Source organism: Phyllobates terribilis, unplaced genomic scaffold (assembly GCF_046119375.1).
Source record: "Phyllobates terribilis strain yellow unplaced genomic scaffold, ASM4611937v1 Scaffold_986__1_contigs__length_492241, whole genome shotgun sequence".
In the NCBI taxonomy this organism is placed as follows: domain Eukaryota; kingdom Metazoa; phylum Chordata; class Amphibia; order Anura; family Dendrobatidae; genus Phyllobates; species Phyllobates terribilis.
In genome coordinates, this window is record NW_027363746.1 from 143,986 (window position 1) to 158,240 (window position 14,255).

Genomic DNA, 14,255 nt, shown 5'->3' on the forward strand with positions numbered 1-14,255 from the left:
AGAATTCTCCCGCTGAAGCGCTGAGTGCAGGAGAATTTTCCCACGCTGTCAGTGACGTGCATAAGGTGAGCTCATGTCCAATGAACTCAGCTCACCTCCTACACGTCACTGACAGCGTGGGAGAATTCTCCTGCACTCAGCGCTTCAGTGTGAGAATTCTCCCACGCTGAAGCGCTGAGTGCAGGAGAATTTTCCCACGCTGTCAGTGACGTGCATGAGGTGAGCCGAGTTCATTGGACATTAACTCGGCTCATCTGGATGCCCTCACAGAGAGACACTGTGGAGCGCAAGCAAGCCTGCGCTTCTCAGTGTCTGCGAGATGACAGGCTGGATGGCAGCGTTCTGCTGCGGTCCAGCCTGTCATCTCGATGTAGCAGAGCTGAAGCTGTCATGGGAACCATGGAAAGGTAAGGATGATGTTGCTTTATTATTTTTCTTTTATTTCAGGAGATCGTTGGCTTCAGCTGGAATGGGCGTGATGGTAAGTATGGTTTAATTTAGAACAATAAAGAATTGTGTGTTTATTTCAATTAAAGGACTTTTTTCTGGGTGTTGTGTTTTTTTTAAATACTTTACTAGAAATTCATGGTGGTCATGTCTAATATTGGCGTGACCCCATGAATTTCGGGCTTAGGGCCAGCTGATAATGCCAAGCTGGCCCTAACCCCTTTATTACCCAGTGAGCCACCGCATCAGGGCCCTGGATGAGTTGGGTACAGCGCCAGAAGATGGCGCTTCTATGAACGCGCCATTTTCCGGGGTGGCTGCGGACTGCAATTTGCAGCGGGGGTGGCCCAGAAAGCTTGGGCCTCCCTGCGCTGCGGATTCCAGCCCCCAGCTGCCTAGTTGTACCTGGCTGGACACAAAAACAGGGCGAAGCCCCACGTCAATTTTCTTTAAATTATTTCATGAAATAATTAAGAAAAAAAGGGCTTCCCTATATTGTTGTATCCGGCCAGGTACAAATAGGCAGCTGGTGGTTGGGGGCAGCCCGTTCCTGCCTGCTGTACCTGGCTGGACACAAATATAGTGCGAAGCCCCACGTCAATTTTTTTTAAATTATTTCATGAATTTCCTGAAATAATTTAAAAAAATTGAAGTGGGGCTTCGCACTATATTTGTGTCCAGCCAGGTACAGCAGGCAGGAACGGGCTGCCCCCATCCACCAGCTGCCTATTTGTACCTGGCCGGACACAACAATATAGGGAAGGCCTTTTTTTCTTAATTATTTCATGAAGTTCATGAAATAATTAAAAAAAAAGTACGTGGGGCTTCGCCCTATTTTTGTGTCCAGCCAGGTACAACTAGGCAGCTGGGGGCTGGAATCTGCAGCGCAGGGAGGCCCAAGCTTTCTGGGCCCCCCCCCGCTACAAATTGCAGTCCGCAGCCACCCCGGAAAATGGCGCGTTCATAGAAGCGCCATCTTCTGGCGCTGTACCCAACTCATCCAGGGCCCTGGTGCGGTGGCTCACTGGGTAATAAAGGGGTTAGGGCCAGCTTGGTATTATCAGCTGGCCCCAAGCCCAAAATTCATGGGGTCACGCCAGTATTAGACATGACCGCCATGAATTTCTAGTAAAGTATTTAAAAAAAACACAACACCCAGAATAAAGTCCTTTAATTGAAATAAAGACACAATTCTTTATTGTTCTAAATTAAACCATACTTACCATCACACCCATTCCAGCTGAAGCCAACGATCTCCTGCAATAAAAGAAAAATAATAAACCAACCTCATCCTTACCTTTCCATGGTTCCCACGACAGCTTCAGCTCTGCTACATCGAGATGACTGGCTGGACCGCAGCAGAACGCTGCCATCCAGTCTGTCATCCCGCAGACACTGAGAAGCGCAGGCATGCTTGCGCTCCTCACTGTCTCTCTGTGACGGCATCCAGATGAGCCGAGGTCATGTCCAATGAACTCGGCTCACCTCATGCACGTCACTGACAGCGTGGGAAAATTCTCACGCTGAAGTGCTGAGTGCAGGAGAATTCTCCCACGCTGTCAGTGATGTGCATGAGGTGAGCTCATGTCCAATGAACTCAGCTCACCTCCTGCACGTCACTGACAGCGTGGGAAAATTCTCCTGCAATCAGCGCTTCAGCGTGAGAATTTTCCCACGCTGTCAGTGACGTGCATGAGGTGAGCCGAGTTCATTGGACATGAACTCGGCTCATCTGGATGTCGTCACAGAGAGACGCTGAGCAGCGCAAGCAAGCCTGCGCTTCTCAGTGTCTGCGGGATGACAGGCTGGATGGCAGCGTTCTGCTGCGGTCCAGCCTGTCATCTCGATGTAGCAGAGCTGAAGCTGTCGTGGGAACCATGGAAAGGTAAGGATGAGGTTGCTTTATTATTTTTCTTTTATTGCAGGAGATCGTTGGCTTCAGCTGGAATGGGCGTGACGGTAAGTATGGTTTAATTTAGAACAATAAAGGATTGTGTCTTTATTTAAATTAAAGGACTTTATTCTGGGTGTTTGGTTTTTTTTTAACTTTGACTATGGGGTTAGTAATGGGGGTGTCTTATAGACGCCTCTCCATTACTAACCTGGGCTTGATGTCAGCTGGCATTATAAGCTGACATCAACCCCAACCCTATTACCCCCTGCCACCGCACCAGGGCAGCGTGGAAGAGCGAGGCTAAGTGCCAGAATTGGCGCATCCTATGAATGCGCCATTTCTGGGGCGGCTGACGGCTGGTGTTTCTAGCCTGGGAGGGGGCCAATATTCATGGCTCCCTTCCTGGGCTATTAATATCAGCCCCCAGCTGTCTGCCTAGCCTTTGCTAGCTATTAAATTAGGGGGGACCCCACGTCATTTTTTTTGGGGGGTCCCCCATTTTAATAGCTAGTAAAGGCTATGTATTCAGCTGGGGGCTGATATTAGTAGCCTGGGAAGCTCCGTGGGTATTACCCCCTTCCCAGGCTTCAAACATCTGCCCCAGCCGTCTGCTTAACCTCCGCTAGAGCCTAAAATTAAGGGGAACCCCACGCCAATTTTTTTAATAATAAATCCTTTATTTTAATACTAAATGACAAGTACAGTAACCAACACTATCACTGTACTTCATATATATGTGACTGACATGTTTCTATCTATCTAATCTATGTGTGATGCTCTATTCTGTCTGTTATAAATTGTCGGGTACCGCTGCTGAATTGCCGGCCGGCTTTTTTAAAGAGACAGTGCATGAAAACACTATTATTTTTTTAAATAAATCCTTTACACTAAATGACAAGTACAGTAAGCAACACTGTCACTGTACTTATTATATATGTGACTGACATGTTTCTATCTATCTAATCTATGTGTGAAGCTCTATTCTTTCTGTTCTAAATTGTCGGGTACAGATGCTGAATTGCCGGCCGGCTTTTTTAAAGAGACGGTGCATGAAAACACTAATATTTTTTTTAATAAATCCTTTACACTAAATGACAAGTGCAGTAACCAACACTGTCACTGTGCTTCTTATATGTGTGACTGACATGTTTCTATCTATCTAATCTATGTGTGATGCTCTATTCCTTCTTGTCTAAATTGTCGGGTACCGGTGTATGCCGCTGCTGAATTTGCCGGCCGGCTTTTTTAAAGAGAGTGTCTTCTGAGCAGTTTGTCAGCTTTTGGACACCTTTGCAGGTGTTTTCTATGTGTTTCTATGTGTTTTTGTTTGCCTGCCATTGGTTTTAACGGTGTTCGACGGTGTTCTAAGGTGTTCGACGAACAGTTCGACGAACAGTTCCTCGAACATCCCGGTGTTCGACGAACCGAACCGAACCCGAACACTACGGGGGTGGCTCAACACTACCAAAGAGTCCATCCCAAAATCCGACAAACAAGCAAAATGAACAAAAAGCATTGAATTCAATTCTTTCTGATTTTAGAAACTGCATTAAAGAAGGGGTGCACCGGTCCTGGAGATACTGCAATACCAGGTCAATGCGTGGAGTGGACAGAGCAAGCTCTTTTTCCATCTCCCTGTTCTAAAAATCCATTTAATATATGGTCCCCAGATAGGGGACGTATCAGATATTAAACTGATAAGAACAGATACTACACTTGATCTTAGCCAAAAGGCCGAGAAGCGATAACCAGAATTGGTTTCCGACTACGGTGCCACCCAAGGATTCTGAAATGTCCATTTGTGGAGATGGCCACCTGGACTCCCGTTAAGAAGACATGCTGTCAACCTCTAGATCCCTCACATGCCTGCACTTTTCGGCTTGCTGCTGCTGCAATCCACGCGTTTTAGATCTGCATAACTCCACCTCTTTTAGCACAGTACCCTCAACCCCCGGCTGTTCCCACCCGCCTCAACACCGTTGGAAGGGAGGAGAACCAATTAAGGCGGGGGGGGGGGTGGAACGAGCAGCTGTCTACCCTTAGCAGGAGGGTTGCTGATTAATTACCTCTCCTGCTGCTGCTGCTGCTGGCTGTCCAGCAGCAGACTGAAGGTGGCTGCTGCTGTGCGCAGGTATATAAAGGCTCAGAGCCTATTATGACACGCGCAGCCAGCGTTCCATTGCCACATTCCGTCTACTGCAGGCGGGATACCTGGATGGCTGAATGTCACTGAGAAGCTCACAGAGACCGCCATAAGCAACAGTTTAAAAGAATGCCACAGACTAATCAACCAAACTTTTTGGGTTGGTTTCTCTTTTATAGTCTGCAGGCATTAAATGAAAGAAGTCAGTGTTCCAGCAGAGGGAGACAACGTTTCAGAAAAGGCATTGTAGCAAACCAAAAAAGAAATTTTAAGCGCAGCAGAGTAACCAGCTCACATACCTGTTAGCTCAGGTGAGTTTAAAAGGCTGCTGTTGATAAGAAGGGCATTTGCTAAATAGATGGTGTGTGTGCAACAATATACTGAAAGGTCAATTATATTGTGCAGCTTATCTCACCACCTGTAGTTATTTAGGTGAAAGCTCCAAAATGCTTGCCTAATATGTCTGTTTATCCAAAAGGAAGTATAGAGGGAGAGCTAGATAGATAGCATTGCATTACATTACATTACATGGCAATGCAATGCACAGTTGCTGAAGTTGAACCAAAATGAGCTTGTCATCTGGCTTCTGCAACTTTTAACATGAAAAATCCAATGAGGAGAAGAAAAGCAAAGCCAAAGAGTCCATCCCAAAATCCGACAAACAAGCAAAATGAACAAAAAGCATTGAATTCAATTCTTTCTGATTTTAGAAACTGCATTAAAGAAGGGGTGCACCGGTCCTGGAGATACTGCAATACCAGGTCAATGCGTGGAGTGGACAGAGCAAGCTCTTTTTCCATCTCCCTGTTCTAAAAATCCATTTAATATATGGTCCCCAGATAAGGGACGTATCAGATATTAAACTGATAAGAACAGATACTACACTTGATCTTAGCCAAAAGGCCGAGAAGCGATAACCAGAATTGGTTTCCGACTACGGTGCCACCCAAGGATTCTGAATAGTCCATTTGTGGAGATAGCCACCTGGACTCCCGTTAAGAAGACATGCTGTCAACCTCTAGATCCCTCACATGCCTGCACTTTTCGGCTTGCTGCTGCTGCAATCCACGCGTTTTAGATCTGCATAACTCCACCTCTTTTAGCACAGTACCCTCAACCCCCGGCTGTTCCCACCCGCCTCAACACCGTTGGAAGGGAGGAGAACCAATTAAGGCGGGGGGGGGGTGGAACGAGCAGCTGTCTACCCTTAGCAGGAGGGTTGCTGATTAATTACCTCTCCTGCTGCTGCTGCTGCTGGCTGTCCAGCAGCAGACTGAAGGTGGCTGCTGCTGTGCGCAGGTATATAAAGGCTCAGAGCCTATTATGACACGCGCAGCCAGCGTTCCATTGCCACATTCCGTCTACTGCAGGCGGGATACCTGGATGGCTGAATGTCACTGAGAAGCTCACAGAGACCGCCATAAGCAACAGTTTAAAAGAATGCCACAGACTAATCAACCAAACTTTTTGGGTTGGTTTCTCTTTTATAGTCTGCAGGCATTAAATGAAAGAAGTCAGTGTTCCAGCAGAGGGAGACAACGTTTCAGAAAAGGCATTGTAGCAAACCAAAAAAGAAATTTTAAGCGCAGCAGAGTAACCAGCTCACATACCTGTTAGCTCAGGTGAGTTTAAAAGGCTGCTGTTGATAACAAGGGCATTTGCTAAATAGATGGTGTGTGTGCAACAATATACTGAAAGGTCAATTATATTGTGCAGCTTATCTCACCACCTGTAGTTATTTAGGTGAAAGCTCCAAAATGCTTACCTAATATGTCTGTTTATCCAAAAGGAAGTATAGAGGGAGAGCTAGATAGATAGCATTGCATTACATTACATTACATGGCAATGCAATGCACAGTTGCTGAAGTTGAACCAAAATGAGCTTGTCATCTGGCTTCTGCAACTTTTAACATGAAAAATCCAATGAGGAGAAGAAAAGCAAAGCCAAAGAGTCCATCCCAAAATCCGACAAACAAGCAAAATGAACAAAAAGCATTGAATTCAATTCTTTCTGATTTTAGAAACTGCATTAAAGAAGGGGTGCACCGGTCCTGGAGATACTGCAATACCAGGTCAATGCGTGGAGTGGACAGAGCAAGCTCTTTTTCCATCTCCCTGTTCTAAAAATCCATTTAATATATGGTCCCCAGATAGGGGACGTATCAGATATTAAACTGATAAGAACAGATACTACACTTGATCTTAGCCAAAAGGCCGAGAAGCGATAACCAGAATTGGTTTCCGACTACGGTGCCACCCAAGGATTCTGAAATGTCCATTTGTGGAGATGGCCACCTGGACTCCCGTTAAGAAGACATGCTGTCAACCTCTAGATCCCTCACATGCCTGCACTTTTCGGCTTGCTGCTGCTGCAATCCACGCGTTTTAGATCTGCATAACTCCACCTCTTTTAGCACAGTACCCTCAACCCCCGGCTGTTCCCACCCGCCTCAACACCGTTGGAAGGGAGGAGAACCAATTAAGGCGGGGGGGGGGTGGAACGAGCAGCTGTCTACCCTTAGCAGGAGGGTTGCTGATTAATTACCTCTCCTGCTGCTGCTGCTGCTGGCTGTCCAGCAGCAGACTGAAGGTGGCTGCTGCTGTGCGCAGGTATATAAAGGCTCAGAGCCTATTATGACACGCGCAGCCAGCGTTCCATTGCCACATTCCGTCTACTGCAGGCGGGATACCTGGATGGCTGAATGTCACTGAGAAGCTCACAGAGACCGCCATAAGCAACAGTTTAAAAGAATGCCACAGACTAATCAACCAAACTTTTTGGGTTGGTTTCTCTTTTATAGTCTGCAGGCATTAAATGAAAGAAGTCAGTGTTCCAGCAGAGGGAGACAACGTTTCAGAAAAGGCATTGTAGCAAACCAAAAAAGAAATTTTAAGCGCAGCAGAGTAATCAGCTCACATACCTGTTAGCTCAGGTGAGTTTAAAAGGCTGCTGTTGATAACAAGGGCATTTGCTAAATAGATGGTGTGTGTGCAACAATATACTGAAAGGTCAATTATATTGTGCAGCTTATCTCACCACCTGTAGTTATTTAGGTGAAAGCTCCAAAATGCTTGCCTAATATGTCTGTTTATCCAAAAGGAAGTATAGAGGGAGAGCTAGATAGATAGCATTGCATTACATTACATTACATGGCAATGCAATGCACAGTTGCTGAAGTTGAACCAAAATGAGCTTGTCATCTGGCTTCTGCAACTTTTAACATGAAAAATCCAATGAGGAGAAGAAAAGCAAAGCCAAAGAGTCCATCCCAAAATCCGACAAACAAGCAAAATGAACAAAAAGCATTGAATTCAATTCTTTCTGATTTTAGAAACTGCATTAAAGAAGGGGTGCACCGGTCCTGGAGATACTGCAATACCAGGTCAATGCGTGGAGTGGACAGAGCAAGCTCTTTTTCCATCTCCCTGTTCTAAAAATCCATTTAATATATGGTCCCCAGATAGGGGACGTATCAGATATTAAACTGATAAGAACAGATACTACACTTGATCTTAGCCAAAAGGCCGAGAAGCGATAACCAGAATTGGTTTCCGACTACGGTGCCACCCAAGGATTCTGAAATGTCCATTTGTGGAGATGGCCACCTGGACTCCCGTTAAGAAGACATGCTGTCAACCTCTAGATCCCTCACATGCCTGCACTTTTCGGCTTGCTGCTGCTGCAATCCACGCGTTTTAGATCTGCATAACTCCACCTCTTTTAGCACAGTACCCTCAACCCCCGGCTGTTCCCACCCGCCTCAACACCGTTGGAAGGGAGGAGAACCAATTAAGGCGGGGGGGGGGGTGGAACGAGCAGCTGTCTACCCTTAGCAGGAGGGTTGCTGATTAATTACCTCTCCTGCTGCTGCTGCTGCTGGCTGTCCAGCAGCAGACTGAAGGTGGCTGCTGCTGTGCGCAGGTATATAAAGGCTCAGAGCCTATTATGACACGCGCAGCCAGCGTTCCATTGCCACATTCCGTCTACTGCAGGCGGGATACCTGGATGGCTGAATGTCACTGAGAAGCTCACAGAGACCGCCATAAGCAACAGTTTAAAAGAATGCCACAGACTAATCAACCAAACTTTTTGGGTTGGTTTCTCTTTTATAGTCTGCAGGCATTAAATGAAAGAAGTCAGTGTTCCAGCAGAGGGAGACAACGTTTCAGAAAAGGCATTGTAGCAAACCAAAAAAGAAATTTTAAGCGCAGCAGAGTAACCAGCTCACATACCTGTTAGCTCAGGTGAGTTTAAAAGGCTGCTGTTGATAACAAGGGCATTTGCTAAATAGATGGTGTGTGTGCAACAATATACTGAAAGGTCAATTATATTGTGCAGCTTATCTCACCACCTGTAGTTATTTAGGTGAAAGCTCCAAAATGCTTGCCTAATATGTCTGTTTATCCAAAAGGAAGTATAGAGGGAGAGCTAGATAGATAGCATTGCATTACATTACATTACATGGCAATGCAATGCACAGTTGCTGAAGTTGAACCAAAATGAGCTTGTCATCTGGCTTCTGCAACTTTTAACATGAAAAATCCAATGAGGAGAAGAAAAGCAAAGCCAAAGAGTCCATCCCAAAATCCAACAAACAAGCAAAATGAACAAAAAGCATTGAATTCAATTCTTTCTGATTTTAGAAACTGCATTAAAGAAGGGGTGCACTGGTCCTGGAGATACTGCAATACCAGGTCAATGCGTGGAGTGGACAGAGCAAGCTCTTTTTCCATCTCCCTGTTCTAAAAATCCATTTAATATATGGTCCCCAGATAAGGGACGTATCAGATATTAAACTGATAAGAACAGATACTACACTTGATCTTAGCCAAAAGGCCGAGAAGCGATAACCAGAATTGGTTTCCGACTACGGTGCCACCCAAGGATTCTGAAAAGTCCATTTGTGGAGATAGCCACCTGGACTCCCGTTAAGAAGACATGCTGTCAACCTCTAGATCCCTCACATGCCTGCACTTTTCGGCTTGCTGCTGCTGCAATCCACGCGTTTTAGATCTGCATAACTCCACCTCTTTTAGCACAGTACCCCCAACCCCCGGCTGTTCCCACCCGCCTCAACACCGTTGGAAGGGAGGAGAACCAATTAAGGCGGGGGGGGGGGGTGGAACGAGCAGCTGTCTACCCTTAGCAGGAGGGTTGCTGATTAATTACCTCTCCTGCTGCTGCTGCTGCTGGCTGTCCAGCAGCAGACTGAAGGTGGCTGCTGCTGTGCGCAGGTATATAAAGGCTCAGAGCCTATTATGACACGCGCAGCCAGCGTTCCATTGCCACATTCCGTCTACTGCAGGCGGGATACCTGGATGGCTGAATGTCACTGAGAAGCTCACAGAGACCGCCATAAGCAACAGTTTAAAAGAATGCCACAGACTAATCAACCAAACTTTTTGGGTTGGTTTCTCTTTTATAGTCTGCAGGCATTAAATGAAAGAAGTCAGTGTTCCAGCAGAGGGAGACAACGTTTCAGAAAAGGCATTGTAGCAAACCAAAAAAGAAATTTTAAGCGCAGCAGAGTAACCAGCTCACATACCTGTTAGCTCAGGTGAGTTTAAAAGGCTGCTGTTGATAACAAGGGCATTTGCTAAATAGATGGTGTGTGTGCAACAATATACTGAAAGGTCAATTATATTGTGCAGCTTATCTCACCACCTGTAGTTATTTAGGTGAAAGCTCCAAAATGCTTGCCTAATATGTCTGTTTATCCAAAAGGAAGTATAGAGGGAGAGCTAGATAGATAGCATTGCATTACATTACATTACATGGCAATGCAATGCACAGTTGCTGAAGTTGAACCAAAATGAGCTTGTCATCTGGCTTCTGCAACTTTTAACATGAAAAATCCAATGAGGAGAAGAAAAGCAAAGCCAAAGAGTCCATCCCAAAATCCGACAAACAAGCAAAATGAACAAAAAGCATTGAATTCAATTCTTTCTGATTTTAGAAACTGCATTAAAGAAGGGGTGCACCGGTCCTGGAGATACTGCAATACCAGGTCAATGCGTGGAGTGGACAGAGCAAGCTCTTTTTCCATCTCCCTGTTCTAAAAATCCATTTAATATATGGTCCCCAGATAGGGGACGTATCAGATATTAAACTGATAAGAACAGATACTACACTTGATCTTAGCCAAAAGGCCGAGAAGCGATAACCAGAATTGGTTTCCGACTACGGTGCCACCCAAGGATTCTGAAAAGTCCATTTGTGGAGATGGCCACCTGGACTCCCGTTAAGAAGACATGCTGTCAACCTCTAGATCCCTCACATGCCTGCACTTTTCGGCTTGCTGCTGCTGCAATCCACGCGTTTTAGATCTGCATAACTCCACCTCTTTTAGCACAGTACCCTCAACCCCCGGCTGTTCCCACCCGCCTCAACACCGTTGGAAGGGAGGAGAACCAATTAAGGCGGGGGGGGGGGGGGGGTGGAACGAGCAGCTGTCTACCCTTAGCAGGAGGGTTGCTGATTAATTACCTCTCCTGCTGCTGCTGCTGCTGGCTGTCCAGCAGCAGACTGAAGGTGGCTGCTGCTGTGCGCAGGTATATAAAGGCTCAGAGCCTATTATGACACGCGCAGCCAGCGTTCCATTGCCACATTCCGTCTACTGCAGGCGGGATACCTGGATGGCTGAATGTCACTGAGAAGCTCACAGAGACCGCCATAAGCAACAGTTTAAAAGAATGCCACAGACTAATCAACCAAACTTTTTGGGTTGGTTTCTCTTTTATAGTCTGCAGGCATTAAATGAAAGAAGTCAGTGTTCCAGCAGAGGGAGACAACGTTTCAGAAAAGGCATTGTAGCAAACCAAAAAAGAAATTTTAAGCGCAGCAGAGTAACCAGCTCACATACCTGTTAGCTCAGGTGAGTTTAAAAGGCTGCTGTTGATAACAAGGGCATTTGCTAAATAGATGGTGTGTGTGCAACAATATACTGAAAGGTCAATTATATTGTGCAGCTTATCTCACCACCTGTAGTTATTTAGGTGAAAGCTCCAAAATGCTTGCCTAATATGTCTGTTTATCCAAAAGGAAGTATAGAGGGAGAGCTAGATAGATAGCATTGCATTACATTACATTACATGGCAATGCAATGCACAGTTGCTGAAGTTGAACCAAAATGAGCTTGTCATCTGGCTTCTGCAACTTTTAACATGAAAAATCCAATGAGGAGAAGAAAAGCAAAGCCAAAGAGTCCATCCCAAAATCCGACAAACAAGCAAAATGAACAAAAAGCATTGAATTCAATTCTTTCTGATTTTAGAAACTGCATTAAAGAAGGGGTGCACCGGTCCTGGAGATACTGCAATACCAGGTCAATGCGTGGAGTGGACAGAGCAAGCTCTTTTTCCATCTCCCTGTTCTAAAAATCCATTTAATATATGGTCCCCAGATAGGGGACGTATCAGATATTAAACTGATAAGAACAGATACTACACTTGATCTTAGCCAAAAGGCCGAGAAGCGATAACCAGAATTTGTTTCCGACTACGATGCCACCCAAGGATTCTGAAAAGTCCATTTGTGGAGATGGCCACCTGGACTCCCGTTAAGAAGACATGCTGTCAACCTCTAGATCCCTCACATGCCTGCACTTTTCGGCTTGCTGCTGCTGCAATCCACGCGTTTTAGATCTGCATAACTCCACCTCTTTTAGCACAGTACCCTCAACCCCCGGCTGTTCCCACCCGCCTCAACACCGTTGGAAGGGAGGAGAACCAATTAAGGCGGGGGGGGGTGGAACGAGCAGCTGTCTACCCTTAGCAGGAGGGTTGCTGATTAATTACCTCTCCTGCTGCTGCTGCTGCTGGCTGTCCAGCAGCAGACTGAAGGTGGCTGCTGCTGTGCGCAGGTATATAAAGGCTCAGAGCCTATTATGACACGCGCAGCCAGCGTTCCATTGCCACATTCCGTCTACTGCAGGCGGGATACCTGGATGGCTGAATGTCACTGAGAAGCTCACAGAGACCGCCATAAGCAACAGTTTAAAAGAATGCCACAGACTAATCAACCAAACTTTTTGGGTTGGTTTCTCTTTTATAGTCTGCAGGCATTAAATGAAAGAAGTCAGTGTTCCAGCAGAGGGAGACAACGTTTCAGAAAAGGCATTGTAGCAAACCAAAAAAGAAATTTTAAGCGCAGCAGAGTAACCAGCTCACATACCTGTTAGCTCAGGTGAGTTTAAAAGGCTGCTGTTGATAACAAGGGCATTTGCTAAATAGATGGTGTGTGTGCAACAATATACTGAAAGGTCAATTATATTGTGCAGCTTATCTCACCACCTGTAGTTATTTAGGTGAAAGCTCCAAAATGCTTGCCTAATATGTCTGTTTATCCAAAAGGAAGTATAGAGGGAGAGCTAGATAGATAGCATTGCATTACATTACATTACATGGCAATGCAATGCACAGTTGCTGAAGTTGAACCAAAATGAGCTTGTCATCTGGCTTCTGCAACTTTTAACATGAAAAATCCAATGAGGAGAAGAAAAGCAAAGCCAAAGAGTCCATCCCAAAATCCGACAAACAAGCAAAATGAACAAAAAGCATTGAATTCAATTCTTTCTGATTTTAGAAACTGCATTAAAGAAGGGGTGCACCGGTCCTGGAGATACTGCAATACCAGGTCAATGCGTGGAGTGGACAGAGCAAGCTCTTTTTCCATCTCCCTGTTCTAAAAATCCATTTAATATATGGTCCCCAGATAGGGGACGTATCAGATATTAAACTGATAAGAACAGATACTACACTTGATCTTAGCCAAAAGGCCGAGAAGCGATAACCAGAATTGGTTTCCGACTACGGTGCCACCCAAGGATTCTGAAAAGTCCATTTGTGGAGATGGCCACCTGGACTCCCGTTAAGAAGACATGCTGTCAACCTCTAGATCCCTCACATGCCTGCACTTTTCGGCTTGCTGCTGCTGCAATCCACGCGTTTTAGATCTGCATAACTCCACCTCTTTTAGCACAGTACCCTCAACCCCCGGCTGTTCCCACCCGCCTCAACACCGTTGGAAGGGAGGAGAACCAATTAAGGCGGGGGGGGGGGGGGTGGAACGAGCAGCTGTCTACCCTTAGCAGGAGGGTTGCTGATTAATTACCTCTCCTGCTGCTGCTGCTGCTGGCTGTCCAGCAGCAGACTGAAGGTGGCTGCTGCTGTGCGCAGGTATATAAATGCTCAGAGCCTATTATGACACGCGCAGCCAGCGTTCCATTGCCACATTCCGTCTACTGCAGGCGGGATACCTGGATGGCTGAATGCCACTGAGAAGCTCACAGAGACCGCCATAAGCAACAGTTTAAAAGAATGCCACAGACTAATCAACCAAACTTTTTGGGTTGGTTTCTCTTTTATAGTCTGCAGGCATTAAATGAAAGAAGTCAGTGTTCCAGCAGAGGGAGACAACGTTTCAGAAAAGGCATTGTAGCAAACCAAAAAAGAAATTTTAAGCGCAGCAGAGTAACCAGCTCACATACCTGTTAGCTCAGGTGAGTTTAAAAGGCTGCTGTTGATAACAAGGGCATTTGCTAAATAGATGGTGTGTGTGCAACAATATACTGAAAGGTCAATTGTATTGTGCAGCTTATCTCACCACCTGTAGTTATTTAGGTGAAAGCTCCAAAATGCTTGCCTAATATGTCTGTTTATCCAAAAGGAAGTATAGAGGGAGAGCTAGATAGATAGCATTGCATTACATTACATTACATGGCAATGCAATGCACAGTTGCTGAAGTTGAACCAAAATGAGCTTGTCATCTG

The 14,255-nt window shown here is 45.7% G+C and overlaps 8 non-coding genes across 8 annotated transcripts; all 8 read right to left on the reverse strand.

The window, feature by feature from the left end:
• Positions 1 to 3,896: 3,896 nt before the first annotated feature.
• LOC141241049 (U2 spliceosomal RNA) lies at positions 3,897 to 4,087 on the reverse strand. Its single transcript, XR_012305837.1, has one exon. It is a non-coding gene; the product is annotated as a U2 spliceosomal RNA (small nuclear RNA).
• A 1,121-nt stretch (positions 4,088 to 5,208) lies between these two features.
• Positions 5,209 to 5,399, reverse strand: LOC141241253 (U2 spliceosomal RNA). Its single transcript, XR_012306034.1, has one exon. It is a non-coding gene; the product is annotated as a U2 spliceosomal RNA (small nuclear RNA).
• Positions 5,400 to 6,519: 1,120 nt separating this feature from the next.
• LOC141241050 (U2 spliceosomal RNA) lies at positions 6,520 to 6,710 on the reverse strand. The gene has a single exon (XR_012305838.1). It is a non-coding gene; the product is annotated as a U2 spliceosomal RNA (small nuclear RNA).
• Positions 6,711 to 7,830: 1,120 nt separating this feature from the next.
• On the reverse strand, positions 7,831 to 8,021 carry LOC141241051 (U2 spliceosomal RNA). Its single transcript, XR_012305839.1, has one exon. It is a non-coding gene; the product is annotated as a U2 spliceosomal RNA (small nuclear RNA).
• Positions 8,022 to 9,142: 1,121 nt separating this feature from the next.
• LOC141241234 (U2 spliceosomal RNA) lies at positions 9,143 to 9,333 on the reverse strand. The gene has a single exon (XR_012306016.1). It is a non-coding gene; the product is annotated as a U2 spliceosomal RNA (small nuclear RNA).
• Positions 9,334 to 10,455: 1,122 nt separating this feature from the next.
• LOC141241052 (U2 spliceosomal RNA) lies at positions 10,456 to 10,646 on the reverse strand. Its single transcript, XR_012305840.1, has one exon. It is a non-coding gene; the product is annotated as a U2 spliceosomal RNA (small nuclear RNA).
• Positions 10,647 to 11,772: 1,126 nt separating this feature from the next.
• Positions 11,773 to 11,963, reverse strand: LOC141241053 (U2 spliceosomal RNA). The gene has a single exon (XR_012305841.1). It is a non-coding gene; the product is annotated as a U2 spliceosomal RNA (small nuclear RNA).
• A 1,119-nt stretch (positions 11,964 to 13,082) lies between these two features.
• On the reverse strand, positions 13,083 to 13,273 carry LOC141241054 (U2 spliceosomal RNA). Its single transcript, XR_012305842.1, has one exon. It is a non-coding gene; the product is annotated as a U2 spliceosomal RNA (small nuclear RNA).
• Positions 13,274 to 14,255: the final 982 nt, after the last annotated feature.